The following is a 26,394-nucleotide window of genomic DNA, read 5'->3' as shown; positions in this document are numbered from 1 at the left end:
CCCGATGGGGGGCTCGAACTCATGCAAGATCACGTGAGATCATGCGAGATCACGCGAGGTCACACGAGAGCATGGCCTGAGCCGGAGTCAGACGCTTACCCAAAGTAGACAGATACATGTGTCCTCGTAGGGTGAGGAGGGCCACCGGGCAAAGCCAAGCAGAGGGGAGAGACTAGAGGCTGATGGGAGCTGTTCTTTTAGATCAGCCTGGGGCCAGATCTGGCTCGCTGTCACCTGGATTTATAAATAAAGTTTTATTGGGACACAGCCATGACTCTCCCTCACGTGCTGTCTACGACTGCTTTCGAGTTGAATAGTTGCCACAGACACCGTCTGTCTCATAAAGCTGGGACTACCTACTTTCTGGCCCCTTATAGCAAGTTGGCTGACTCGTGTGGATGGTGCGGTTGGGGCAGGTCTCGCGGACAAGGCGAGAAGTGCGCTGAGCTCTCAGTGTCCGTGGAAAGAGGGTTCCGGGCCCAGGGGACGGCAGGTGGCACGGCCTTGAGACAGTGAAATGTGTCAGGGGTGGCTGAGGACCTCAAGGAGGCCGGGCTTTGTCAGCGTGCTGGCTCTTACTCGGACAGGATGGAAGTCGAGGAGAGGGTCTGTGCTATACTGCACAGGTGCGTGTGTGTGTGTGTGTGTGTGTGTGTGTCAGGGAGCAGGCGGAGGCGCGGGGACTCGGTGGGAGGCCAGTGCAGTGATCGAGGTGTCTGGGACACGGTGACAGGTTGGAGAAGATAAGACGCGGCCTATTCTGGATAAATCTAGAAGGCAAGAGAGCCACGATTTGCTGATGAGATGGGCGCCTCGGGCTTTGATGCCTTGGAGGCTTTGTTGAACGGATGGATGGATGGACGGATGAACGGGGTGACTGTGCCCACGTGGTGGGCAAGCGGTGCCCTAGCAGGGCCCAAAACCAGCCCCCCAGACCCCTGCCCACCCTGCCCCTCGGCTGTCGTTCTGGAGGCCCCAAGCGTAGGGTCGTCCCTGGCACCGGGCGGGTGCTGACCTCTGGGCACTCCCATGTCATCGGTTCCCTGACGCCCCGTAGCCACGGCGAATGGGCCACATCTCTGGTCTCCCGTGGTCCAGGCCGAGGCTCCCTCCCGAGCAGCTGTCACCATGCCGGTCCCTTCATGAGCAGTGGCCCTGAGCCCGGACTTGCCCGGAGAGGAGCCACATCCCGGAAGGGCTCTCACCCCCTCTAATGACCCAACAGCACCAGCGGCCGCTGGCGGGTGGCGTGGGTTCCCGTGCTGACGTCCATCAGTCCATCCCCGCGCAGGGCTCTGGGGGCGTGGGGCTGACACAGAGCCAAGGGGAGGGATCCACGACGAAACAACAGGGGCTCTGACTCAAGGCCGCCCCCTCCTCACGTGTCGCACAGGGTGGAGGGCCGCGGGCTGCAAGTTTCTCTAGGTGGGGAGCCGGCCCTCTGGGGGCTGCTGCTCTTCTCTGCTCTGCCCTGCATTCAGGTGTTCTCCGCGGAGCCCCCGAGGGGGACAGGGGAGAGGAGAGAGGACGGAACCGCCCGCACGCCCCAGCCTCCAGCTCCGGTGCCCCGGTGGCCGCAGGGGCGGGGTGCCCCCTTGCCTGGTGCTGCCTCTCCCTCCTCCCTACTCAGCAGAGCTCTGTACGCGTCTGTGGGCTTGAGTCGGGGGGCGTTTGGAGGGACCCCTGTCACCTTGGCTCCTGGAGACACATCAGCCCTGCCTCTACCTCCCCAGCTGGGTTGAAACCAAGTGTGTTAGATTCCCACCTGGCGTGCTCTGCCTGTGCCCCCCTGTGTGCCTGCTTGAGAGCAGGCCAGCGAGAGAGTCACGGTCTGGTTCAGCATCGAGACAAATGAGGGGGTTCACCTGTGGCTTCTGTTGGGAGAAGTCAGATATCATTCTTTGCTGAAGGCTGTGGGGATTTGTCATATATATATATATTTTTAAGAAACGGCTTTATTGAGATACAAGTCATATATTATGGGCTGAATTATGTCTCCCCCAAAGTTTGTATGTGGGAGCCCTAAGCCCCAGCACCTTGGGCTGTGAGTGCGTCTGGACACAGGGCCCGGAGGAGGTGAATGAGCTGAGACAAGGTGGCGGGGGGTCCTGCCATCTGTCTGCTGCCCTTTTTTTTTTTAATGTTTATTTTTGAGAGAAACATTGCGAGCAGAGGAGGGGCAGAGAAGAGAGGGAGACACAGAATGGGAAGCAGGCTGCAGGCTCTGAGCTGTCAGCATGGAGCCCGACGCAGGGCTCGAACCCACGAGCCGTGAGATCATGACCTGAGCCGAAGTCGGAGGGGGCTCATCCGACTGAGCCCCCCAGGCGCCTGTCTCGTGTCCTTCAAGGAGGTGGGTCTGGGAGGCATTAGGGGTGCGTGTGGTCCCAGGAGAGGCCCCGTGAGGACGTGGTGAGAAGGTGGCCCCTGCAAGCCGGGGAGAGAGGCCTCGGGAGAGACCCACCCTGCCCCCGCCTGGATCTCGGACGCGCCGCCTCGAGGATGTGAGTGTAACTGTCTGGTTAGGGCCCCCCCAACCGGCCACCCGCGGTCTGTCCTACTTTGCGTGGCCGCCCCAGCGAACTAACACACCGTATAATCCACCCACCGAAATTGTGCAGATCCGTGGATTGTGAGATATTCACAGATCCCTGCGGTCATCGCCACGGAGGACTTCAGAGCATTTTCATCACCCTGGAAAGAAGGCTTGTACCCGTCAGCTGTCACCCCCCATCTCCGTCCCCCCCGCCCCCGGCAACCGGGAATCAGCTTCTTGTGTCTGTGGATTTGCCTGTCCTGGACGGTTCACATCATCGGAATCACGCGGCGGGCGGCCGTTTGCTACCGACCTTGGTCATTCCGCATCACGATTTGCGTCCGAGGGGAGGCCTGTCTGTCAGCACTTCCTTCTTGTTCATGGCCGTGTAGTAGTCTGCTGTAGGGACAGAGCGCCTAGGGCATCCGCTCGGCACCAAGGGACACTGATACAGTTCGCCTCCTTGTCGTGCGTGGCGCTGCTGTGACCATCGGTGGACGAGGTTGCGTTCGAACGCAGTATTCTCGTTTCTCTTGGACGGAGGCCGAGGGCTGGACCCGGTGAGCCACGCGCTAACTCTGTGCGTAACCATTTGAGCGACTCTTTGAGGCGTGGCTACACCGTGGGATGCACCCCCCGCAGCGTGGCGAGGGTCCCGGTCCTGGTCCTCGCCAACGCCCGCCCTTTGGCTTTGCTCCTGCTGCCGTGGGCACATTTCTGTCGACCGCGAGGGGCGAGAAAAGGCCGAGTCTCCGCCCCCGTCCTAACGCTGAGGCCCGAGATCTCCCTGCGACACCCGCTCTGAGGCAACAACTGGGACCTTCCTGTCTCGTCCGTGGTCCTGCTGGGAGCATCCAGTTCCTTGTGGCACTGCGTGCCGCAGGCCTGGCCCCCGATGAGCCTCGGTCCCGTGGGCCACCTGTGCCGGAAGCGCTGTAAGTCATTTCAGGGGAGAGGTGGCCTTAGCAGTGGCGACACGGGGATCTAAATGTCACTCGGTAACTGCAGAAATGGCGGGTCGCTTGGAGCAGAGCCGGGTGCACAGCCGGAGCACAGCAGGATGAGGGCTACAGGGACCGACGTACCCTTCTCCTTTCTAGGACCAGAGAAGAAACCCTTGCGTGCCCCCCTCCCCCCGAATCTTGCCCACAGAGCTTCACCTCCGGGCCCCCGAGAGACCCACGCCTGTTAAGGGGTCGTTTTGCTGAAAGGCAAGCTCACGACTCTGCTCTGAATACCGAGGAAGTACGTGCAAAGAGCTCATTCAACGCACGGGTTGGTGAAGACGTCGGTGTGGTGTTACAGCTGGTGCCAGGAGCCGGACGGCCACAGGCCGGGACCACTGCTGCGACTTCACACTCTCCGCGGGGCGGCGGTCAGCCACGTTCCAGGGAACACAGTTCACGTGCCTTCCGTGGACGAGGCCGCGTGCATTATTGTGCGTGTTCTCCAACTTGCAGAGTGGCAAAATGCTCGCGGACAGCAAAAAGGGGAAGATAGCCCGGAAGGTGTGCTGGGCATTCTAGGACACCCCTGCATCTCGTTTGGCCGTTTCAAATCCCCCAGTGTCCCCGACGGGCCCCCGGGCAGGGGATGGGACCGTTGGCCTTCCTCTGGGCCTCCAATTACAGGACCTGTGTGAAGAAATGGGGGGGGGGGGAGGACAGAAGGGGGTGACTGGGAGGCGTGTGTGGCCCCTGGGGGAGCGAGAGCCGGTGGGGGTGTTGGGCTCAGGGGGACACTCGGGGACAGAGTTGTTCTGGACGGCAAGAGGGTGGTAGGGGCCGGCAGGAGAGGACGGGGAACCAGGACCACCCTTCCACTACTCCCTCGGTTTACCCCCGGTCAGCCATCCTTCTGTCCTAGAAGAGGCCGGTCACAGTGGAGCCCGGGGCCCCTCCTCAGCGCACAGTAGAGCTGCCACAGCGCCCGGGCCTCAGCAGCATCCATTCTTGAGGAGCGCTGAGCACCGGGCTTTCCTTTCCTGGGGTCCTAGACACCTGGGCAGGAATGCCTTGGCGGGGGTTGGGGGGGTGGTCTCAGGGGGAGGAGGGAGAGTCCCCGGGTCCTCGAGGAGGCTCGACCACCTACACGATCCTCCAAATGGGCCTGGGGTTTTGCTCAGAGAGCCCGACCAGGGAAGATGCCTCCCCAGGACAGGAGGGCAGCTGGGAGGTCGCCGTCGGAGGGACAAGGGGCGCGGCCTGCAGTTCTGTCGGGCAGCCTGGGGGGAGTGATGAGCAGCAAAACGTCATCTGATCTCAGGGGCGGGAACAGGCCAGCTGGGCGGGGGCACCACGTCGAGGGGGCGTCCGACCCGACTCCGCGTTGCCACAAACGGAAAATGCTGTTTCCCAGACTTTCCCGACGGGACTTTTCAGATTGCTGTTTTTTGACAAGCTGCTGGGGGTGGGGTGGAGTGGGGGGGCCCCAGGGAGCAAGGGTGAGGAGGAAGACATGTGGGGTGAGCTGCCTTCTGTGGGGGACGGTCCAGTCACCTGCTGATAAGAGACAGGCTGCTACCCCCGCCCACCTTCCTGCATCTTGTGCAACGCCCCCCCCCCTTTGATGTTCAAGAATGTTATCAAATGTCAGATCAAAGGGGCTGTAGTCCGTTAGCTGGTCCATGGGGCCAAATGATAAATTTGCTGGTCGTACCCCCAACACTGGTTTTCCAGCATTTGAATGCCTCCAGGGACGGGGAGTTCAGTACTTTACGGTGGCAGCCATTGCCATCTTGAGGCTGAAAAATCTGTTTTCCGGGGCTTGCAGCCCCTCGTCTTAATTTTGCCACTCGGGGCCACACAAGAATGAGTCTATTTTTCTTTCAAAAAAGGTTTTTTTTAATTGTAAAACTCTTTAAAAAGTTTATTTATTTATTTTTGAGAGAGAGAGAGAGAGAACGCGGAAGGGGCAGAGAGAGAGGGAGAGAGAGAAAATCCCAAGCAGGCTCCGCACCGTCAGAGCGGACCCTGATGTGGGGCTCGAACTCACAAACTGTGAGATCGTGACCCGAGCTGAAGTTGGACGCTGGACCGACTGAGCCCCCCAGGCGCCCCGAGTCTCTTTTCTTTGGAGCAGCACAGACCTTCAGAATTCTTGCTCAGCGGCTTTTGTCCCTGCGTTTGTCTTCTGCGGTCCTAACCATTTCTCAAGGCGCTTGGATTCAAGATCCCTTCCCTTCCTGGTTAGTTCACAGAAAACTAGCTTGGTCTCTGCACAAACACCTCCCCCCGACCCAAAACTAAATAAGAGGCCAGGATGTCAGGCCAGTGTGGAGGACAGTGAGTTATAATCACCTCCCTTCTTCAGGGGACAATACCTTTAATAATGGAGCCGGAGACGGTATTATTAGCTTTCTGAGGCAGCCCCATGGCACTGCTGACTGAGAGGGCACTGACCGCTGAGCAGTCCCCTTATTTGTGTGGTTTGTGTGAATGGGGGCCGGGGAAAGGGGGGTGCTCTGGCATCGCCTTTCCCCATCGACAGGGCAGTGGGGAATGACGGGCTGTTGGGACACAATGTGGAACTGGGTGTGTGACGCCGGGGCGGATGACCCAGGGGAGCCGGAGCACGTCGCCGCCACGTCTCGTGGGGTTTTGACCATGGGCTGCCTTCTTGGGAGGAAGGCGCTAGCCCCCCGGCCCTCCTGCTCTGCTGTGCTCACGGCCAAGGGAGAGGTCAGGTGCTGGTGCTGGGAAGCCGGTGGGTGAGGCCACAGTGAAAGGCTGCCGGGACGTGGATGGGCCACCGTGGGCATCTCCGACCCTGTGCCCTTATGTGAAGCCGTGCCAGCCTTTGTCCCTCTTCCCTGGGGTTCTCCGGAGGTGACGGGAGGAGGTGGATTTTCCCCTCGTGCGTGGAGGAACTGTTATTTCGATCGCCGTTGGTCCGGGTGCCCTTCCTACCCCTTCTTCTGACCTCGCGGGGGGCAGCGAGCCGAGCTCACGGACACAGCCCGCCCGGGACAGATGGGCAGAGGGCCCGGCTTCGAGGGCCGGGGCGGGGCTGGGCCCTGGCGGGGGTGCCACGAGCTGGGGTGGGGGGCATGCAGACCTAGTTACCCCAGGATCTTCCCAGGAGGGGCAAGAGAAGGCCCACCCCCGAGGGCTGCTCCCCACCACCCCCCTTCGCCCAGCATGTGAGTCAGAGGAAACCGGAAAGGGAATATACACCACCCACAGCTCAGCGGGGTTTAATGGTGAGCGCAGTGGCGGGCTGGGAGCTGGGATCTGGGGGACGTCTCCAAGGAGAGGGAGTCGGGTGTAGATGGCGGGAAAGAGGGACACACTCCGGGATTGAGGCCTCGGGGCTGGAGAAGCTCACGGATGGGGTTTTCGAAACCAGAACCCTAACCTGCGTGTCCAGAGCGGCTGGCCTCATTGTGGCGGGGGGGGGGGGGGGGGGTGGTGAGATGGTCTGGGGTCTGGAGTGGCCCCTGCCTGTCGCTCCCTTCTTTCTCTCCCCTCCCACCGGATCCTCCCGGCTCGTCTCTCCTCTTTTCTTGCCTCCAATCCAAGCGGAGGGGCCCTGGGCCGTCACAGAAGGGCGGGGGGGGGGGGGGGGGGGGTGGGAGGGGGAGGCTTCCTCAGCCAAAGAGGAGAAAAATCTCCTTGGCCCAGGGTTGGTGGCCGGCCAAGCCAGACCAGAGGGTTTAATGAAGAGAAAACAATTCTCAGGGGGGAAGAAGGCTGTTCCCATTTTAATTTTTTTTCCTTTTGGCAGAAACTAACTTTTCTGTAAAAACAATGAAAAATCAGGGTGGAGTTTTCCTCCCCTGAGCCACTCAGCACCCCAGGGAGGAAAGGTTTGTGGCCAGGGACGGGGACAGAGGGCCTGGCTCCCGCGAGCGGTGCCCCGAGGGCGGGCAGGGGACCGGCAACGGTGGGCACTGGACCCGTCCTTCCGGACACAGGGTCCAGCAGGCCTGAGTCCTCGGCTGACCTGAGCCCCGCTGGCCCTCCAGACGGCCACAGGGTGGCCTACACCATGGTTTGCGTTCCATGAAGTTACGGTTCCTTCCCAGGGACCGGCCGCTGGGAGCAAAGGTCCTGGGGTGACACGGGGAGAGGCAGGCTGGGCCCGTGCTGACGAGGGAGGGACCTTGTCCCAGGGACCGTCCCTCTTTGTGCCGGGAAGGCACACCCTACGCGCTGTTTCTGGCACAGCTAGAACCCTAAATCCGAGGGTAGTCGATGCATCATGTATAATCCTAGAGCTCGCTGCTCTCTGACCACGTCCCTGGGACCCCGCTTGGAGCTTCCTCGCCCACTGGTTTCTTTCTGAGCTCCCCCGGCTCTTAGCGCAGGCCTTTGCGTTGGCCTCTCGACTCCCCTCGGAAAGAACCATTCAAACGTCTGGCCTAAAGGGGCGCCTGGGTGGCTCAGTGGGTGGAGCGTCTGACTTTCGATTTCGGCTCGGGTCCTGATCCCAGGGTCGTGGGATCGAGCCCCGCATCGGGCGCCGTGCTGAGTGTGGAGCCTGCTTGGGATTCTTTCTCTCCCTCTGTCCCTTTCCCCCATGCATTCTCTTTCTCTCTCTCTCTCTCTCTCTTTCAAAAAAAAAAAAAAAAAGTCTGGCCTGGGAAGTCCCAGGCGGTGGGACCATTTTGCTGCCTGGAACCATCAGACAGGCCTGAATGAACACCTCCTTGTGCACCTCCAGTCCTGTGTTTGCCAGGGAAGGCGGCCTGAGTGGGCCAGGTAGCATTAGGGAAAGCTCAGCGTAAAATCCGTCCAATGAAAGATGCTTCCAAGAAACAGGGGCCCACGAGTAGCTTGGGGTTAGGGGCAGAAAGAAACCCAGAGGTTGGGGCCCTGAGAGAAGGGGGTTTAGCAACATGGAGACTGTGGTTGGGAACGTAAGACATGAAAATTGCCAAGTCAGAATTAAGTGGCCAAGGTATCCAGAGCCTCCCGCAGAGGGGACTCACCAGGGGACAGGCTCCTGCCCAAGCGAGAGGGGCGGGGCAGAGTCTGAAGACCCAGAACTCGCGGCCGCACAGGTCGGGGTGGGCTTTGTCATCCCCTAGCCTTTGTCTGCCCGCCCTTCTGTCCCTCAAGTCCTGATGTTAAGTACCCAGAGGGCGGGACCTGCCAGTATTCTCCTGTTTGTGTGCCATGCTTGGTGGAAGCTTCTGGAAAGTGGCTTGTGGAGGGTGGGGACACAGGACCTGCTCCCCCTTGTGACACATTGAGTGCACGTCACAACCCTGAGGGAGTCCCCGAGGACCCGGCATTGCCTGACTGAGCTGAGGCCTTGAGAGACCCTGGCATTTTACAGGTGAGGAAACCGAGGCACAGGGAGGGCAAGGTGCCCGAGGTCACTCCCCTGGTTAATTGTAGAGTCAGACTAAACGTCCAGAGCTCCTGGCTCACGGATCACATCTCTCCTGTGCACCACCCCATCCTTCTGGATCCGGGCAATAAAGGAACGGAGACAAATAGACACACACACGCACACACACATGTGCACACACCCCCCACCCGCCTGCACCTGCTGTCAGACGGAGGGCAGAAGCCACCGGAGACGGAGGGCCCCGGGGGCCTGGGCGCTGAGGCAGGAAACGGGGTGCCGCTGCACCCGTGGCCTCCCCAGAAGCCGATTCTCCCACATACAGTGTTCTTTGTTTTCATTAGGGAGAATCTCACTTAAAATAATTACAGCTACAACAACAACAACAAAAAAATCACAGAAGAGAGAAAAAACGGAGTTCAGTTAAATGCAGATTTATTCAGGATGATGTTATGAACTCTGCTCAACGCCTCTAAAAGTACCCATTAATGACTACACACTAATTACCCACCTTTGTATTGTTCTAGAAAGGAAGAGATTCATTCTCCCTGGAGCGGAATAGGTATCCGGTGAGAGGATGCCCCGCGCGTGCTTTAGGGCGGACCAAAACAGCCCTCCTTTTTGGCAAAATCATGAAGAGGCCGGGACGGCTCCACAGAGCTTTGCCCTAAAACGCCACCTCGAAAATGAACGCTCTTTTCCCTTCTGGAGGTTTTCCCTGCCTTCATCAGAACAGGGTAGTTTGTAGCCGAAGCCTGGCACCTGCGGGCTGCTCGGGTCTGGCGAGGGTCTCATGCCCATGGTATTTGCGTCCTTTTGCTCCTGGGGGCGGGAGGGGACACTTGTTCCCTCCGAGGGCCGCTGTTGGCACCGGCTCCGTGCTGAGCCACCGATGTTCAGGCCACAGCTGTTCCCCGTGTCAAGGACAGGGCAAGGTCGTGGCCAAGGCAACAGGTGAAGCAGGAGGGTGTGTGTCCCTGGGGTCGGGCGCGTCTGTCCATGTGTCTGTCCCGGGGGGGGGGGGCGGCGAGGTCGCATCGTCTCCACAGAATAGACAGGAAATCTCTGTCCCGGGAGGTAGACGTGTCCAAATGTCACTTAGGTGCAAGCTCTGGTTTTCAAATACAGGTCTGGAAAGCCCCAGCGTTCAAGATTTCCGTCCCTGCCAGGAATGAAGAAGACCGTCTCGTGGCCTGGGAAATGGGGGTCGGGTGTTCGAGGAGCACCCGAGTCCCTGGAAGACCGGGGGGTCGTCCCCAGCAGGTGCCAAGGACTGAAGGCCCCAAGGAGTCAGCAGTGAGGTCCTTGTCCTGGGAGGAGGGAGATACAGACAGAAAGGATCCCAGCTGGTCTAGGAGTTGGGAATTCCCTGGGGGGGGGGGGTGGAAGTCCATCAGCTCAGTGGGTGGTCCCAGATGTGGGGGGGGCTTGCGAGGGGCGGGGTTGGGACTACCCCAATGGAGCTGCAGTCAAACGGTCCCCAGACCACTGACTGCTTAGGAGTGACCCTGGGCCTTCTGCCCCAACCTGTCCTGCGGTCTCAGCCCCTCCCCCACTCCCCGCTGCCCCCCTGATGCCCGGACTCGCCCTGCCCGGTTCTGCAGGCAGATTATTCCACTTGGCACCCCAGTGGCCATGACGGCCCTACCGCGTCTTGGCCGAAGCCTCGAGGTCTTCTGACCCAGACACGTACCATTTTCCTTGCGCCCTGGCCGACGATCGCCGGCCGCCAGGGAGAGTTAGAACACCTGAGACGTGAGATTTTTAAGTTTATTGCATTTGGGGGGTTTATTCATTCCTTCAGCTGCTAGCGTGCATTTCCGGAGCATCTCGCAGGTGAGGGCGCCGTGCGTGGCACGGGGCGAGGACCAGGGAAGGAACACGCGCGGGGCCGGCGGCTTTGGGGAACTTGGAGCCTGGCGGGGAGCTCACCACAGCGCAGTCACCTCATTCTGGCTCTGCTGGGAGGGAGGCCGTGTGTCTGCTGGTGGGTCATTCCATCGGAGTCCTCCAAGATCCAGGAGGGGACGGAGACCTGACTGTTCGGTCCCAAGAGCCAGGAGGCACTCAATGGCAGGTGCACGCACGAGCACGCAACATGGAGAGAGCAGGACATCTGGGAGTCACATGGTCTCTGTGCCCAGGAAGTCACCCAGGAGGCAGCCCGGGATTAGGGCACGGTCAGTGTGCCCAGAGGGATAAGGCGAGGGTGCCAGGCGGGGGGAGGGCATCCCGCAGCGAGCGCCCACGAAGACGCGATGGCGGGGAGGACCAAACCCTCCACGTGCGAGCTCCCAAAGGCCAGAACGGGCACAGGGACACGCACAGGGCAGTGCTGTCCTGTGTGCGGGGACGGGGGCTTGCGTTTGGCGGGAGAGCGCTAACCAGAGTTCGGCTCACCACTGTCAAAGCGGCTTGTTCTTCCCCGAGCTGGGTCGGTCCTGGTGCAGCAAGGGTGGGCTTTTCCCGGACCGGGAGGGAGGAAGTGACCGGGGGAGAGCAGCCGGCTTGTTTGCCCTAAGTTTGGGTGGTGGGGGGATTTCCTTGCTACGGTCACCAGTCTGCCGATTCCTAGGGAAGGAACAAGTCCTGGGGTCCCTGGGGGGCTCAGTCGGTTGAGCGTCCGACTTCGGCTCAGGTCATGATCTCGCGGGTCATGGGTTCGAGCCCCGCGTCGGGCTCTGTGCTGACAGCTCGGAGCCTGGAGCCTGCTTCGGACTCTGCGTCTCCCTCTCTCTCTCTGCCCCTCCCCCCGCTCAAGCTCTATCTCTGTCTCTCTCTCAAAAATAAATAAACATTATAAAAAAAAAAAAAAAGAAGAAGGAGCAAGTCCTGGAGGAGGGAAGCTGGGTACGAGACACCGGGGGGAGGTCAGATGGCAGATGGCAGGCACTGAGCTGCCGAGGGGACTCGGCCCCGTCTGCCCTCCCTGCCTGTCTGGGCGACTCTAACAGAGCACCCCAGACCGCGTGCTTACAGCCAAAAGACATTAATTTCTCACGGTTCCGGAGGGTGGTTGGCCTGGTTCATAGCCGGTATTGTGTCCTCGGGTCGCAGAATGGGGGCTCTTTCTGCGTAAGGACACTGATCCCTCGTAACCTGACCGCCTCCCAAAGGCCCCGCCTCCTGACACCATCCCCCTGGGGCTGGAGGAGACAACAACTCGGGTCAATGACATCGTCTTCCTACTTCACTGCTGTCCTGATGTCCCCGGAGGATGTGCACCTGGTGTGGAGCTGGACGGGGCTCAGAATTCCCGAAAGTATTTTCACTTTCCGTACGGTTTCTCATCCCACCCATTTCTTTTTTCTTTTTTTTTTTTGAAGTTAAATTTTTTTAACTGTTTGTTTATTTTGAGAGAGAGAGAGAGAGAGAGAGAGACAGAGCATGAACGGGGGAGGGCAGAGAGAGAGGGAGACACAGAATCCAAAGCAGGCTCCGGGCTCCGAGCTGTCAGCACAGAGCCCGACCTGGGGCTCGAACTCACGAACCCCGAGATCACGACCTGAGCCGAAGTCGGACGCTCAACCCGCTGAGCCCCCCAGGGACCCCAGGACTTGTTTCACCCATTTCTGGTTGCGACTTTGGTTGCTTTCTTGTGAAACCAGCTCACCACCCCACTGTGCCTCAGTTGTGCCGAGGAGGGGGTGGGGGAAGGGTGGTTTCCCTGGAGGGGGCCACCCGGTCACACTGGCCTGGCGAAGCCCGGGCAGAAGCGGTGGAGGGTTCCGGCCGGGAGCCCTGGGCACAAAAAGGGCATATCAGCTTGCCCCCTGGGGCCCCTCCCACTGACCTCAGCAGGGTGGGTGTCATCTTACAGAGGAGGAAACTGAGTCCCCGAGCCGGTCGCTGACTTGCCTAAGGCCACACGGCTCGCCACGGAGCAGCAGCCCGGGCTGGAACCTGGGCAGTCTGGCTCCGGAGCTCGGGACACCGGTCGGCCTCCTGGGGTTGTGGGGCCCAACCCCGCCCCTCCTCAGCGTGACCCCTCCTGACCTCGTTTCCTTCCTCTAGGCCTGCCCTTTGTCATCCTGGTGAAGTCTGTCTCGGGACTCGGGACTCGGGCGTCCCAGAGCTGAGAACTGGGCGGAGCTCTGGTCCCGCCACCCCACCCCCGTGACCCACACCCGCGATTCGCTCCCTGTGCTTTTCGCCACTGGTATCAGTTCAGGCCTCCCCACCTCCCCTCGATGGTGGCCCTGCCTCCCGGCTGGTCGCCTGGCTTTCCATCCCGCCTGCGTCCGCCACGTGCCAGTGTGACTGAGCTCTCCCCGCCGCGCACAGGCCAAGAGCACCCTCCTTGAAGGGCACCCTCCCCATCTTGCCCCGCCCACCTCCCTCCCTTCCCCATCAGGGCTCTGCACTGGGCACGGCTCACCTACCTGTGGTTCTCATACCCACGACCCCGCTCCGTGAGCACCTTCTCCTCCGCCCAGAGAGCCCGTTTCCATCCCTGGTGTGTTTGGGGGGGGGGGTTGCGGGGGGGGCGCGCTTCCCTCCCGAACCCGCCTCTGACCCGAGGACCCCCTCTCTTGAAGCCTGAGTCTCCCTGCCTGCTTTTCCATTTCTTCCCTCAAAGCTCCGGTTATGAGGGAGGTGAACACCCAAGAGGTGGTTTTTGCTCTGTAGAAGAGATGTGTTCCAACCAAGTTGGCTGATAAGTGATTTTCTGCAAGCAAAGTGATTGGACGGGTGTTCCCATGGCAACCGAGACCTTCCTGGAAACGTCTGGAGGGGGTACAGGAGGAGAGGGGCCGGCTCTGGATCTGCTGGGCCGGCCAGGCGGGAAGGCGGTGCCGCCTGGAGATCCCCCCCCCACCGCCCTGACTCTGGGTCCTCCCTCTCTCTCTGTCCCCTCCTGTTCCTCGGGCCACAGAGATCATTTCACGCTGGAACGCGTCCTGAGCGACACTCACCGTTCCCGGGATCTGTCCTCTGTCTCTCTGTCTCTCTGTCTCTCCATTAACAGAAACTGTGCTTTCCGACACCGTGATGTTTTACAACGCAGCCGGTGACAATTTACAAACCGCGAGCGCTGCCATGGGATGCTCTGAAAACGCCCTTTGGAGGCGGATGATGTACACATCCCATTTCACAGATGTGGGGACTGAGGCCGGCACCGGAGAAGGGACTGGCGGTGCAGAGAGGCCAGAGGTATGGCGAGACGAGACGCCGGGCCGGCTGTGACCCCAAACTGCCCTGCGCGCAGACGCTCCCCTTACCCCATCAGCAGGGGTGGGGCTGAGAGAGAGAGAGCGCGCGCGAGAGAGACAGAGACAGGGAGAGACGGAGAGAGATGACCTTCCCTTAACCTCCCTCCCTCCCTCCCTCCCTCCTCCACACGGGGACTTCTAGCGCCGCTCCCCCGCTCCCCTGCAGCAGAGGTGGGCAGGAGGGGGGCTGCCTCCAGAAGTGGGAGGTTCCCGGCTGCTGTTTCTAACGAGTGTCATTGTGAGATTTCATCAGTGCCTCCCCGCCTCTCTCCGTCACCCGAAGGGGCCTGGGCCCCATAAAAGTGGCAGCTGGGTAAAGAAGAGTCAGTCCTCTGCTTTTCATTGCTCGCCCTTTGAACCGGGAGGGGCCCCCAAGCGCTTGCAAGGGCATGAGTGAGTGTGCGTGCGTGCGTGCGTGCGTGTGCACGCACAGGCGAGGGCATCCGGAAGTGCGGGTGGGGTCCCTCCAGGGGGCAACAGGCTCTGTACTTAAACTTGCTATAATAATTACGTATTCCTTTTGTTTGTTAGGAAAACACTTAGGTCTATTGTACGAAGACCCAAGAGTCATTGCTTAGAGAAAAGCCAGAAAAGTCGGGAATCTGGAGCCTTGCCTCCGGGAGTTCCTCACGCTTTGGAAAAGGATTCGCAACCTACTGTGTGTTTGGCAGTAAAATTTGCTTTTCCTCTAGCGTTTGTCTCGTAAACCTTGTGCTTTCGCTTTCGTTTTTATACGTTGATCATTTGTTTAATTATTTGGAAGTTTATTTATTTATTTTGAGAGAGGGAGAGAGAGCACGAGCGGAGGAGGGGCAGAGGGAGAGGGAGAGAGAAACCCAAGCAGGCTCTGCGCTGTCAGCTCGGAGCCCCACGCAGGGCTTGAACGCAGGAACCGGGAGATCACGACCTGAGCCGAAACCAGGAGTCGGATGCTTAACCCCCTGAGCGACCCAGGCGCCCCATACGTGAATCATTTATTAAAGCCTCATATACGTACAGACTGAGCAGACCGAAAATAACACCCATCATAAATGCACAGCTTGATACATTTTTACTGAGTGATCTTATCGGGGTAACCTGAACCCAAATCAAGAAACAGGCTACCAGGGGCACCTGGCTGGCTCAGTCCGTAGACCATCTGACTCTCGATCTCCGGGTTGTGAGTTCAAGCCCCACGTCGGGTGTGGAGGCTACTAAAATAAAGATACTTTTCAGGCGCCTGGGTGGCTCAGTCAGTTAAGCATGGGACTTCGGCTCAGGTCATTTGAACCCCACATCCTTTTATTTCTTTATTTCTTTAAATTTTAATTTTACATGGGGAATGAGCGAGTGCCGGGGAGGGTCAGAAGTAGTGAGAGAGAGAGAGAGAGAGAGAGAGAGAGAGAATCTCAAGCAGGTTCCACGCCCAGTATGGAGCCCAATATGGGGCTCGATCCCATGACCCTGGGGTCACTGCCTGAGCCGAAATCGAGAGTCGGACGGATGCTCAACCGACTGAGCCACCCAGGTGCCCCTATCTCGTTCTTTTTAAAATTTTTTTTTTTCAACACTTATTTATTTTTGGGACAGAGAGAGACAGAGCATGAACGGGGGAGGGGCAGAGAGAGAGGGAGACACAGAATCGGAAACAGGCTCCATCCAGGCTCTGAGCCGTCAGCCCAGAGCCCGACGCGGGGCTCGAACTCACGGACCGCGAGATCGTGACCTGGCTGAAGTCGGACGCTTCACCGACTGCGCCACCCAGGCGCCCCTCTCGTTCTTTTTTAAAAACGGTATCGTGGGGCGCCTGGGTGGCGCAGTCGGTGAAGCGTCCGACTTCAGCTCAGGTCACGATCTCGCGGTCCGTGAGTTCGAGCCCCGCGTCGGGCTCTGGGCTGACAGCTCAGAGCCTGGAGCCTGTTTCGGCTTCTGTGTCTCCCTCTCTCTCTGCCCCTCCCCCGTTCATGCTCTGTCTCTCTCTGTCCCCAAAATAAATAAATGTTGAAAAAAAAATTAAAAAAAAAATAAATAAAAACGGTATCGTTTTCCACTGTACGGATGCATCGTAACTAAGTAAGGGAATCCCTTGATAGACACTTGTGTATGATTTGATACGAGGCAATATTGTTTTAAAAAAACAGGTATTCTTTTACATTTCATGGACTAGACTTCAATCAACGCTGTTGTAAACAAGGCTTTAAGCAGTGACTGAAAATACAATTCAAGTGACGACCCGTGGGAAGTACGAATGCGCCCCTACAGGATGAATGAGCATAACCCGATGGGGCGTTGTCCTCAGGGGGAGGGTGGGGGCCCCCGTGGCCCAGGATAAAATGTCCGGTGGCCTGATGCCTTCTGAAAAGCGTGCTGTGACCCCAAAGGGGACGCGGTGGGGACGTGGACACCTGGTTGCTAAAAGGACACCTTTTTTTTCGCGTCTTTTCCTTTGGTTCACTGGATACTTGGGTTTGCCTTGGGTTTGGGCACAGACGGTCAGTTGCTCAAAATTTCTTTTACTGTGACAAACAATACTGAACTAAACAATCTTAAACTTTGTATACTTGAGGGCACACCGTGGACAGTGCTATGCCAGAGTGTATGGCCACTTAAAAATCTTATATATGGGGGCGCCTGGGTGGCTCAGTCGGTTGGGCATCTGACTCTTGATTTTGGCTCAGGTCACGATCTCGTGGTTTGGGGGAGCGAGCCCTGCGTGGGGCTCCGCGCTGCCGGTGTGGAGCCTGCTTGGGATTCTGTCTCTCCCCTTCTCTCTGCCCCTCCCCTGCTCGTGCTCTCTCTCTCTCTCTCTCTCTCTCTCTCAAAATAAGTAAGTAAACTTAAAAAAAAAAGAATAAAATGACCCCCAGGTTAGGTGACTGACAATAAATGACCCCCCGATTGGGTGGCTGAGAACCGTGTTCGTTACTTCTCGGTTTTCTGTGGATCAGCCGGGCGGGTCAGGCAGGCGGCAGGCTGGCTGGGCTCAGGGTCCCGGCTGAGAGCGCCCACGTGGCCTCGCAGCCTCGGGGAGGTGAGCCTGGGCTTCTCCCTCGGTGGTCCCGGGGTTCCAAAGGCCACGGGCGCTTCCCAAGTCGGCGCTGCGTCACATCTCTCGTTGGCAAAGCCAGCCGGGCGGCTGAGCTCAGAGCGAGCCACCCAGGGGCACAGACTGAGGCAGGCAGGAGCAAGTTGGAGCCGTTATTACAACAACCTGACCCGGAAGGACACGAAGAGGGAACGTTGTGGCAGGCAGCAGAATAAAAATAAAATTCTAACAGGCCACCATCTTAAAAAAAAAAAAAAAAAGTCCCACTTAACTCCCAAGTTAAACCAGAGGTGGCCAATTCGGGAATTAACCTTCTGGTAGGACCCTCCTCCTTTTCGGTTCAATCAGTCTCCAACATGGAAAGAACACTTGGCACTCAAAGGTTTAATTACGGGCTTTCCTTCCCACTTCCCGCTCCCCTCTCCCCCACAGGGCTCGGCTGCAGGGTAATTAGCTGCCTATGGATCAAGGTGGCCGTGCGCAGCTCCCATAAAGGGGGTGCATGTGTGGCAGCGTTGGGGGCGGGCGTACTGAGCACACCCAACCAGGTCTCTAGTTGTATCGGCTCGCTGTTTAATGTGGTCTGCTGCTAACAGCTACCTTCCAGCACTTTCCAGGGCTTTGGAGGCATGGTGGGGCAGTTGGTCATTAAGCGCCTGCCGTGACTGAGAGTCCCGGGGAACCGGGCGTCCCGGCTGCCCCGCGCTCTGCCGATACCGCACGCAGGGGAGAGCGAGGAGGGGGCAGGTGTGGGGGCAGCTGGCAGCCGGCTCTGACCTGAGGGCGGACACTGTCACGGCTGGCTGTTCAGGGCTGGAGGGTCCCGGGGCGCTGGGCACGGAGGCACTGGCCCCAGGTGGGCCAGTGGCCAGCCACCTCTGGCCACCTTCTTGTTTTAGGGCCCCACCCCACCCCAAATCTCCTTCCCTGTCCCTTGCTCCACACCGACCACAGTTGGGTAGACGATTTTCAAGGAGGCTAAGTGTTGGGGGGGGGATGCCTCAGGGAGAAGGAGGAGGCAGACTCCACGGGGGGGTGCTCATGCATGGGAAGGGACATCTAGCCCGTCAGTTCTAGACACAGCAGGACAGATCTCCTTGAGAGCCCAATGGGGACCCAGTAGCACCTTACTCCTCAGCACAGACCCGGCTCCTTTCCCCCGGGTCCTCCGCGTGCCTGCTCCTGCCGGCTCTGCACCCCGAGGGGGTCTCCTGGAATAAAGTCAGGGATTGAAAAGAATCCTGATTCATCGCAGGGCCTTGGCTGCCGAGAAAATTCTCTTGAAGGCTTTCTTTTCTTCAGCTGCTGCTTCCCAGGGGTGAGGGCTTACAGAGTTGGCTTTTCAGCCAACTGTCCATGACTCAGAGCCCTGAGGGGCCCAGGAAGGAGAGGGGCCAGAGACCCAGATGTGGGGCGGGGATGGGGTAAGTGAGGTCCCACGTTGGGAGAGCAGAGCCGGGGTCGGACACAGTAACTAACAATGCGCGTTAATCCGTGACCACGCGCGCCTCTCCGGCCAGGCATCGGGCGGGCGGTCTTACGTATTTGCATTCCCTTAACTCACATCCCCTTTGGGGGCATCTGCTAATGCCCTCGTTTAGATGAGGAGGAAGCACAGGTTGCCTGAGCCGGTTGCCAATTGCAGGCAGAGTCTCATTTCTTCCAGATGCTGCGTCTCGGCCCCCGGGGTGGAGGCGAGAGTGGAGACAGAAGGGTGCAAGGCGTTCCCAGGGCAGGGTGCCGGGCTCGAGGCCGGCTGGGGCGTCAGGAGAGGAGGGGTGGCCACGGCCCCGTCTTGCTCATCTTGGGTGAGGCTGGTGCCCTGTGGATCTCTCCAGCAGCCCGCTCTCCACGGGGGCCACACGGAGGGTCCAGTGTATCAGGGACCCTCAGACGCATCCGGGCGTTATCCGGGAGGCTCTCACGGCGGCTGCAAGGCTGGTCTGAGCTGGACGGTGGTGGAAGTGGCACAAAAGACCATAAACAAGCACTGAGATCTACCCCTCTCACAAGGTAACACCCCGAGAAGCGGAGCAGAGGAAGGACGCAAAGAAATGCTGCGAAAGGTTTCTTGGCAACTGCAGAGTTGTGCCCTGAGGGTGTGGCTGACAGCCCGGAGCCCTGGGTCCTGTCCAGACCCCTCGGTCCCGTCTGGACATCTCTCTCTCTCTCTCTCTCTCTCTCTCTCTCCCTCTGCCCCTTCTGAAGCTGTGTGCGAGCTCCTGCTTGCTCTCAGGCCTTCGGCCCGTGCTGGCACCCTGGCCTGACTCCAAAGAGCAGAGAGGCCACGCAGAGTTCTTTCTGTCTTCCATCTTCAGAAGCTGTGAGTCAGTGTTCATATTTTTAGCAGCATACACGAATCTGCTGCATGGAAAAGATTTGGAGGGACGCTTGCACCGTTAAAGTAACAAAGGCAATTAATTTGGATCCAGTACCTAGGGCTGGGGCCGGCCAGCCAGTGTTCTTTGATCCAGGAAAGGAAAGAGACGGAAGGTCTCCTGGTTCTCCGGGGATGAAGGCACCCATGGATGGGGGCGTCCCAGGGATGGAGACACTCCGTGGATGGAGACACCCTGGAGAAGGAGACATCCTTAGACTTCCCCAAGCAGCAGAGTGGCGCTCCCTGTCCTGGTGGGTGGCTGGCATGGCCTGGAGCCCGGGGCATTGTGGACGTAGGCCTGGCTCAGGGCAAGCCTGTACCACCCGCAGAGGTCAAAGAGCGTGGCTTCCTTCGCGTTGACTCCTCAGGCCCCCGAAAAAGCCGCATGGTCTCCCGGGCACCCAGTTCACCACGACCACCCCGTGCTGGAGAGACGGCGGGTCCCTCCTGCTCTTGGGAAAAGCTGAAACTTTTGCCCTTGGCTTCGGAGGTCCTCCTCAGTCAGTTCCTGGCACCCCCCACCCCCACCGCCCCCCGCCCACCTCATGCATTGTAAGCGTACGAAGCACAGATCTGTGACCAGACCGTCGGCGTCTACACTGACATCTTTGCCATGACCATCCCTGAGGACCCTTCCGGGAGGCGCTGTTGTCCAAGAAGAGTCTCAACTCAGAAGTTACAAGGCACCGGGTCTGGCCTGACTGTGGCCCCTTGGACAGCTGCTCTAACGTTTCTGGGCCTCAGTTTCCCTGTATTATCATTTGACAATGCATGTAATGGGTGGAGACAGCATCACGCACATAAGGGGAGGGTGAAGCCAGGTTTTCCCTGCTTGTCTTGCAGGGTTGCTGAGAGGACAAAGTAAACTGAAAGGGGGGGGAACGCTCTCCAGCAAATTAAAGGCGGTGACGCATATGAGACGCCTGGTAATCCTCTCCCTGGGGTTCGGCCGCCTGGACCCGGGATCGGTCCAGCCTCCTGGGATGAACTCGTCATTCGTGACAGATCAGTTGCCTTTGCTCCTGGAAAGAAAGCAGGAGGTTTCTGGGGGTCGGAATCATGCACAGAGGTGGGTGGGCCCTCGTAATCCCTGCGTCATCAGCTCAGACGGTTTCACCCCTCTCTGGATGCCTCGCATTCTCGGGAGGCCCACGGGACAACCCTGACCCCCCAGCACACACACAGACCTTGTGCTGAGATGCCCCATCACAGACACCCGGGGAGGGGGGCTTCAGGTCCGAGCCGGACCCCACAGCGAGCCTCTGCCCAAGGAGCAGACCGCCGGGAAAGGGTGGCTGGGGCCCCAGAGACTCTCTGGGTTACCCCCAAACCACCGACTCAGAACTCACTCGCTCTGTCATTCAACAGTGTTGGGCATCGCAGGAGAAGTTGCCGATTGCCCGCCGCTTGGCCAGGCCCGGCCTGAATCCCCGCGAGATGATGAGGCGGGAACTGGTGGCTGGTCCTCGAGGGCCTCCTCCAACGCGATCCACACCGTGGTCAGGCTGTCCCAGCACCACCTCCCCACATCCTCCGAGCCGCCTGGTCCCGGGGGTAGACACTGCACCTGGCCTCTGTCGGGTGTGCATATTCACATCGGCACGCCTGTCCCCGACCTGGTTCGGGCCCTCGGCCTCTTGCACCTGATCTCACAACGGTTCTATTGCGACGGTCCTGAGGTTTAAAACCATTTATAAATAGCATAACAACATGAAGTTGAAACACTCACGAGCCCTCTGCCCAACGCAAGTGTTTCCTGCCCTCCCCGGCTTACCTGCCACTCACAACCTCTCAGGGTCGCCTGGCTGCCTCTTTTCAGCCTCCTTTGTCTTGATCAAGTGAGATTTTCCCCAACTACGCTGTGCACTTAGCAGCTTTCTGGCTCCCAGATGCAGAAACTTGAGCGCTCCCGTCTCCCTGCCTGGTAGCTGTCTCCTTCCGCCCCCCAGCCGGCTCAGGCTCTGGGGACACCCCTCCCTCGGGCCAGTGCCACCGCTGCCCATGTCCGGCGTCCCCTCTCGCGTATGCTTCAGTCCGTTCGCCCGCCGCTGGGCCACGTTGCAAACAATCCCGGGCCGCTTCCCCTGTGTCTGGAGACTGACCATCTCTCAACACGTGCTGTGAATTCGCTTTTTAAGGGGAATTGCTCCTTTTCAAGAAACATCTGAAAGGGGCATCTGGGTTGTGGGGTTGTGGACCACGTGTTATTCTCCTCCTCCTCCTTGCTGTTAATGAAGAAAGCCGAATCCATTTTGAACGCTTTAAAATGTTTCCAACATTTCACCATGAAGATGTTCAGCAGAGGCATTTCAAGGAGGCTTGCCTCTCAACTCGACGATCGTCTGTCATGCGGGGACGTTGTCCTACGCGTGGACAGGCGAGCCACGTGCGGGTGCTGTTCAAGATGCTACCACGGGGCCTCTCTGTTACAAGGAGGTCTGTCTTCGCCCTCCAGGGGCCCATCCTGGGGACAAAGAAAGGACAGGCATATGCACCTCTATGCACATAGCATTTGTGTTATTGGGTGTAGGTCAATTGTCAGCCCGCAAATGGTCTTCAGCCCTTCGAGGACACAACAAACCTGGGCCGGACCTCAGGGGAGGCTCTACAGAAGAGGTGAGGGCAGCACGGAGGGGGTCCCAATTTGACCTGGGAGGGCAGGTGAGACTCTGGTCGGAGGTGGCATTTCAAGGGTGGGCGTTGCTAAGCAGAGCCAGGATAAGGAGGCGGAAACTTCCAGGCTGGAGCAACGGAGGTGTGAAAGGGTGAGGGGCCAGGGCACAGGCAGGAGAAGGATCCGGGAGGCTGAGTCAAGGTCAGAAGGCAAAGGGTGATGAGTGCCTGGCTAAGGAGTTTGCATCAGGTGCTCTCAAGTACGAATTTCCAGGGGTGGGGGCAGGTTCGTGTGAGGAGAGATCCCATGGGTGGCAGCGGCCTTGGTGGACAGGAAGGAGACGGGATGCTGGTGAGGCAGCCGTCATAACTCAGGGAAAATGCTAGAAGCAGGAGGGGTGGTGATAGGAGAGGGGGTCAGAAACACTCAAGAGACAGAATCCAAAGTTGACAGATGTGCTGACAGTCCCTTCGAGCTAAGGGGGCGGGGGAGGAGGATGGGCCACCCTGAGGCTTTGACTTAGGGACTTCCGGGGAAGGGAGTGGGAGACAGCGAGCTCCGGTCTGAGTCTACAGAGTGTAGAGGACCAGGGCGCATCCAGGAGGAAAGGTCTGGACCTGAAACCCAGAGAGGGGAGGGCATTTGAAATCATTAAAAACAGGATAGAAAGATGTTTAATGATACACGTTTAATGCCGTCGAAACAAGGAGCGACAAGCAGAGAACAAACAGTAGCTAACGATTATTCATCATGGAGGGAAATTCGGCTTATCCGTGCACCAGTGCTTGGTTAACTGGGCGTGTGGGTGGGACAGAGGCTTCTGGGTGGACACAGGTACAGGCTGGTGAAGAGCAGCCAACTGTCACTCCTGTGCTGGGGTCGGGGTGAGGGTGGAGGGGAAGGAGACACTGGAGGGAAACCAGAGGGCGCTGCCTTGGGCGGTCTGCAGATAAACAGTCTTCTCCCCAAGCCTGCAGAGGGCTGGGTCCACCGAGACTCGCTCACGCGAACCTCCATGGTTAGGCTCACGCACCACACGCGTGTGTACAAACAACGAGGCTGGGGAAGTGGCTGCTTTGAGGAGGTGTCTCTGTCTTACTCAAATCCCAGCTGGCTTCCTGAAAGAGGGGGCGCCCTCCCCTCTGCCCCCTTGCTCTTCGGCCATTTTCTCCCAAACGCCTGCCCCTCGACCCCCATTTATGCAGAAGCAAGGGTGCCCTGAGAAGCAAGAACCCCTAACCTTCCCCCGAGGCTAGGTCTGCATGGCCCCTCCTGCCTCCGGAAAAGCATCTTTTCAGCCCGAGGATTTCCACCCCCGCCCCCACAGCTCATTGGAGCCACAGTCCCGAGTAGGTTTCTGGTCTCAGCGAAGACGTCAGGGCTGGGGGCCAGGTGTCTGCTTTTCTGGACATCAAGGAGAGCAGCAGACCTTTCGGGAAGGTGGCTGGTTTTGTCCAGAAGAGTGTGCATCTCTCTGGGATCTGTCTTCCATCCTTAGCTCTCCCATTAACCCGGTGGTGGTTGGGGGGTGGGGGGAGGAACCCTTCCCCCCCGACTTCTTTTTTTCCACGTTAGCCCCCTCTTCTGTATTGTTTTGTGTTTTTAAACCTCTGTGCCCGGCTCCCATGATGGGAAGTGCTGTTTATGTCCAGGGCCCCTTAAAAGGGCCGCTAACGGCTCCCTGGCTGCTTGTTTCCTTGGCAACCGGAGGCAGGGAAAACAGAACCTGTCACATGGAAAATGTCAGTTACAGCAGCTCTGGGGAGAGGAAAGGAGGGGTGGGGCAGAGGGAGGAGAGAGGGGAGGAGTGGAGGGGGAGGGGAGGGAGAGCAGGCAGGGGACCCCGGGGCCTGCCGCCACCCCAGGCTGGCGCCCCGGCCCTGCCCAGCTGATCATCATATTGTTTCAGAGGTAATTCGGTGGCTTTGGGCACAGAGCAGTGCATCCTAGCAGCAAAGCCCCTCCAGCCGCTCGCTTGAAGCCCGGTCTGGGCAGGCGGACCAGGAGGTTCGGGGGAGAAAAAAGATATCAAATCTCGGCCACCCAAAGACCCCAGCATCTGCTCCTTCCGCCCTCCATAGTGATGCCCATCCTTGCTTTATGCCAATTGATCCATGCCTCTGCCGAGAAGAGGAAAGAGGTTCGGGCAGAGCGTTAATATTAATCAACACCGGCCTCTCTCCAAAGGACAGCGGGGAAGCAGAAACAAAAGAAGGAGGTTTGCTGAAACAGCCCAGAATATTACGGCGGGAGAAGCAATCAGTTAATGGGACTGGATGCCAATGAGGTGTGTGGGGGCTCCCGAGAGTAGAGAGGGCTGGAGAGAATGTGCGTGCGTGCGTGTGCGTGTGTGTGTGTGTGTGTGTGTGTGTGTGAGGGTGTGGGTGGTGGGCATGCGCTGTCTGCAACCTTCTGCTGTTGTCCTCGGAAATTCCCGCAGCCTCCCCAGTATTCTGATTTCCCGGGAGAAACTTGGCCGGCCTCCCGGGACCCGGAGGGAGTGGGGACGAGACAGGCTGCTTGCTTGTGCGTGCCTTGCCGGACCGGTTCTGTTCGTTCTGAGAAGAGTAAGCCTCCACACGATCCAGGAAGGGGCGAAGGAGGGTTGCCCCGTCTTGCACGGGGATGTCTGGGGGAGTCTCCGGGGAGGCTCTGTCTGCAACTCGGGACACCGGACGTACCGGGGACGTCCTGCTTCGAGGATCTCTCTCGCCCGGGGTTGCCTCTGGCTGAAGTCGCATTGCCTTTTGGCAGTACATCCTCGAGCCCCGGCTGAGTACAGGTTCCCCCTTTAATGCCCGGTCCCCTGTAAGCATCCTTGCAAAACCAAACAAACTTCCCGATATCAGACGGAACAAACAAACAAAAAAACCAAAACAAGAAACAAAACGCAACCACAGCAATGCAGCGATGGCAAAACCGGATGCAACTGACCCCCAGACTTCCAGGCTGTATTATTTGCTCCCAAGGTTCCAGCTTTAGGCAGCTGCAGGGGAGAAAAGGGGAAATCAATTATTTTCCCATGTTCTGTCACTGTAATCTCTCCCCCCAGGGTTCGCTGGGTGGGGATGCTCCTCCTTTCTTTCATCTTTTTCCAGGACTCGTCCAAGTGACCATCCGGTCCACGTGGTCCCCGAAGGTCCAGGAGGAAGCTGGTCTGCCGGCGACTATGTCAATCACGGCTCCACGTGCCTGCCACCACGCGCCTCGCTTAGAGACCCATATGGACCTTCCCGTCAGGCTGGGACAGACTTAAATTATGACACTTTTCATCTTGATTGACAATAACCTTCCCCTGGAAGTTGGGGAACAGCCCAGCTACAATTACGTCTTGTACAATAAAATGAAGGAAATAATTTTATGATTCATTATTTTATGAATATGGTCTCTGGCAGTTGGCTAAGGAGATAATCCTCATTCCCACTGCTCCTGCGTTTTATTTTATTAAGAGTTAACTCTCGATTATCCACATGTGAGCCAAAGAGACGATTTTATTCCCACAGCTGTTAGGTCTTATTATTTTATTATTATTGGTTTGGGTTTGTCCCCGGGCTCTGTTCCGGGTGTGAAAAAGAATCATGGTTTCTCATTCTGAATTACGTGCAGTAAATGTTTATAATCTCACTGCCACCTCTCCCTTCTTCTGGGGTGGGTGGCTATTTTTTTTTTTTTTTATTGCGGTAAAAGACACATTACGCAAAATTACCATGTTGACGATTTAAAATACCTTGCAGTGGTATTTAGTACGCTCATGATGTTGCGCCACCATCACCCCTGCCTAGGTCCCAAACGTTTTCACCCCCCGAAGAGGAAACCCCGCGATAAAGGGGTCCCCCTCCAGCCCCGGCAACCAGGAATCTGCCCTCTGTCTCCATAGATTTCTCCCACTCTAGACACTTCATACAAATGGGGTCGTACAACAGGGGCCGTTACTGCCCGTAAAGGAGCCAAGGTCCATCCATGTGGCCGCAGGGACCAGAACTCCGCTCTTCTCCGTGGCCGAAACAACACTCCAGTGTGTGGACTGGCCGCACTCTGCTTATCCATTCTTTCGTGGATGGACCTTTGGGGCGTTTCCATCTTTGGCCGTTGTCCATGGTGCTGCTGTGAACACCCGTTTTCAATTCTTTTCAACTGGTTTCGCCAGCGGCCGTGCCCCCTTTTCAGTCCCTGGCAGCAGGTGTGAGGGCTCCAGTTCTCCAGGATGTTTCTTCCAGCCGGCCTTCGTTGTGTCAATGGAAAAAACCAGTATTTTCAAGGTCAATCTCTCTCCATGTCCCTGGCCTTCGACCTTGGTGCTGTGATGTCATCCCTTGGCGCCACGAGGGGTGA

The 26,394-nt window shown here is 58.4% G+C and overlaps 3 long non-coding RNA genes across 13 annotated transcripts; 2 read left to right on the top strand and 1 right to left on the bottom strand.

Moving 5' to 3' along the window:
• Positions 1-6,680: 6,680 nt before the first annotated feature.
• On the top strand, positions 6,681-14,722 carry LOC125152030 (uncharacterized). 9 transcript variants are annotated; one of them, XR_007147019.1, is made up of 8 exons: positions 6,681-6,737; positions 9,358-9,399; positions 9,959-10,093; positions 10,435-11,010; positions 11,947-12,092; positions 12,845-13,286; positions 13,410-13,984; positions 14,575-14,722. It is a non-coding gene; the product is annotated as an uncharacterized LOC125152030 (long non-coding RNA). The 9 variants fall into 9 exon arrangements; XR_007147020.1 differs by having other exon boundaries at positions 10,635-11,010; positions 12,845-13,984; XR_007147012.1 differs by having other exon boundaries at positions 12,845-13,984.
• Positions 9,249-13,881, bottom strand: LOC125152034 (uncharacterized). Of its 3 annotated transcripts, XR_007147024.1 has the most exons (3): positions 13,213-13,345; positions 11,231-11,401; positions 9,249-10,964 (listed from the first exon to the last, which is right to left on the bottom strand). It is a non-coding gene; the product is annotated as an uncharacterized LOC125152034 (long non-coding RNA). The 3 variants fall into 3 exon arrangements; XR_007147025.1 differs by lacking the exon at positions 13,213-13,345 and adding an exon at positions 13,747-13,881 and having other exon boundaries at positions 9,249-11,401; XR_007147023.1 differs by having other exon boundaries at positions 9,249-11,401.
• A 9,159-nt stretch (positions 14,723-23,881) lies between the features above and the next one.
• Positions 23,882-25,409, top strand: LOC125152029 (uncharacterized). Its single transcript, XR_007147011.1, has 3 exons — positions 23,882-23,973; positions 24,144-24,349; positions 25,161-25,409. It is a non-coding gene; the product is annotated as an uncharacterized LOC125152029 (long non-coding RNA).
• Positions 25,410-26,394: the final 985 nt, after the last annotated feature.

Source organism: Prionailurus viverrinus, chromosome E1 (genome assembly GCF_022837055.1).
Source record: "Prionailurus viverrinus isolate Anna chromosome E1, UM_Priviv_1.0, whole genome shotgun sequence".
Taxonomy (NCBI): domain Eukaryota; kingdom Metazoa; phylum Chordata; class Mammalia; order Carnivora; family Felidae; genus Prionailurus; species Prionailurus viverrinus.
Note: the sequence above shows the minus strand (reverse complement) of the source record. Positions and strands in the feature narration are given on the sequence as shown.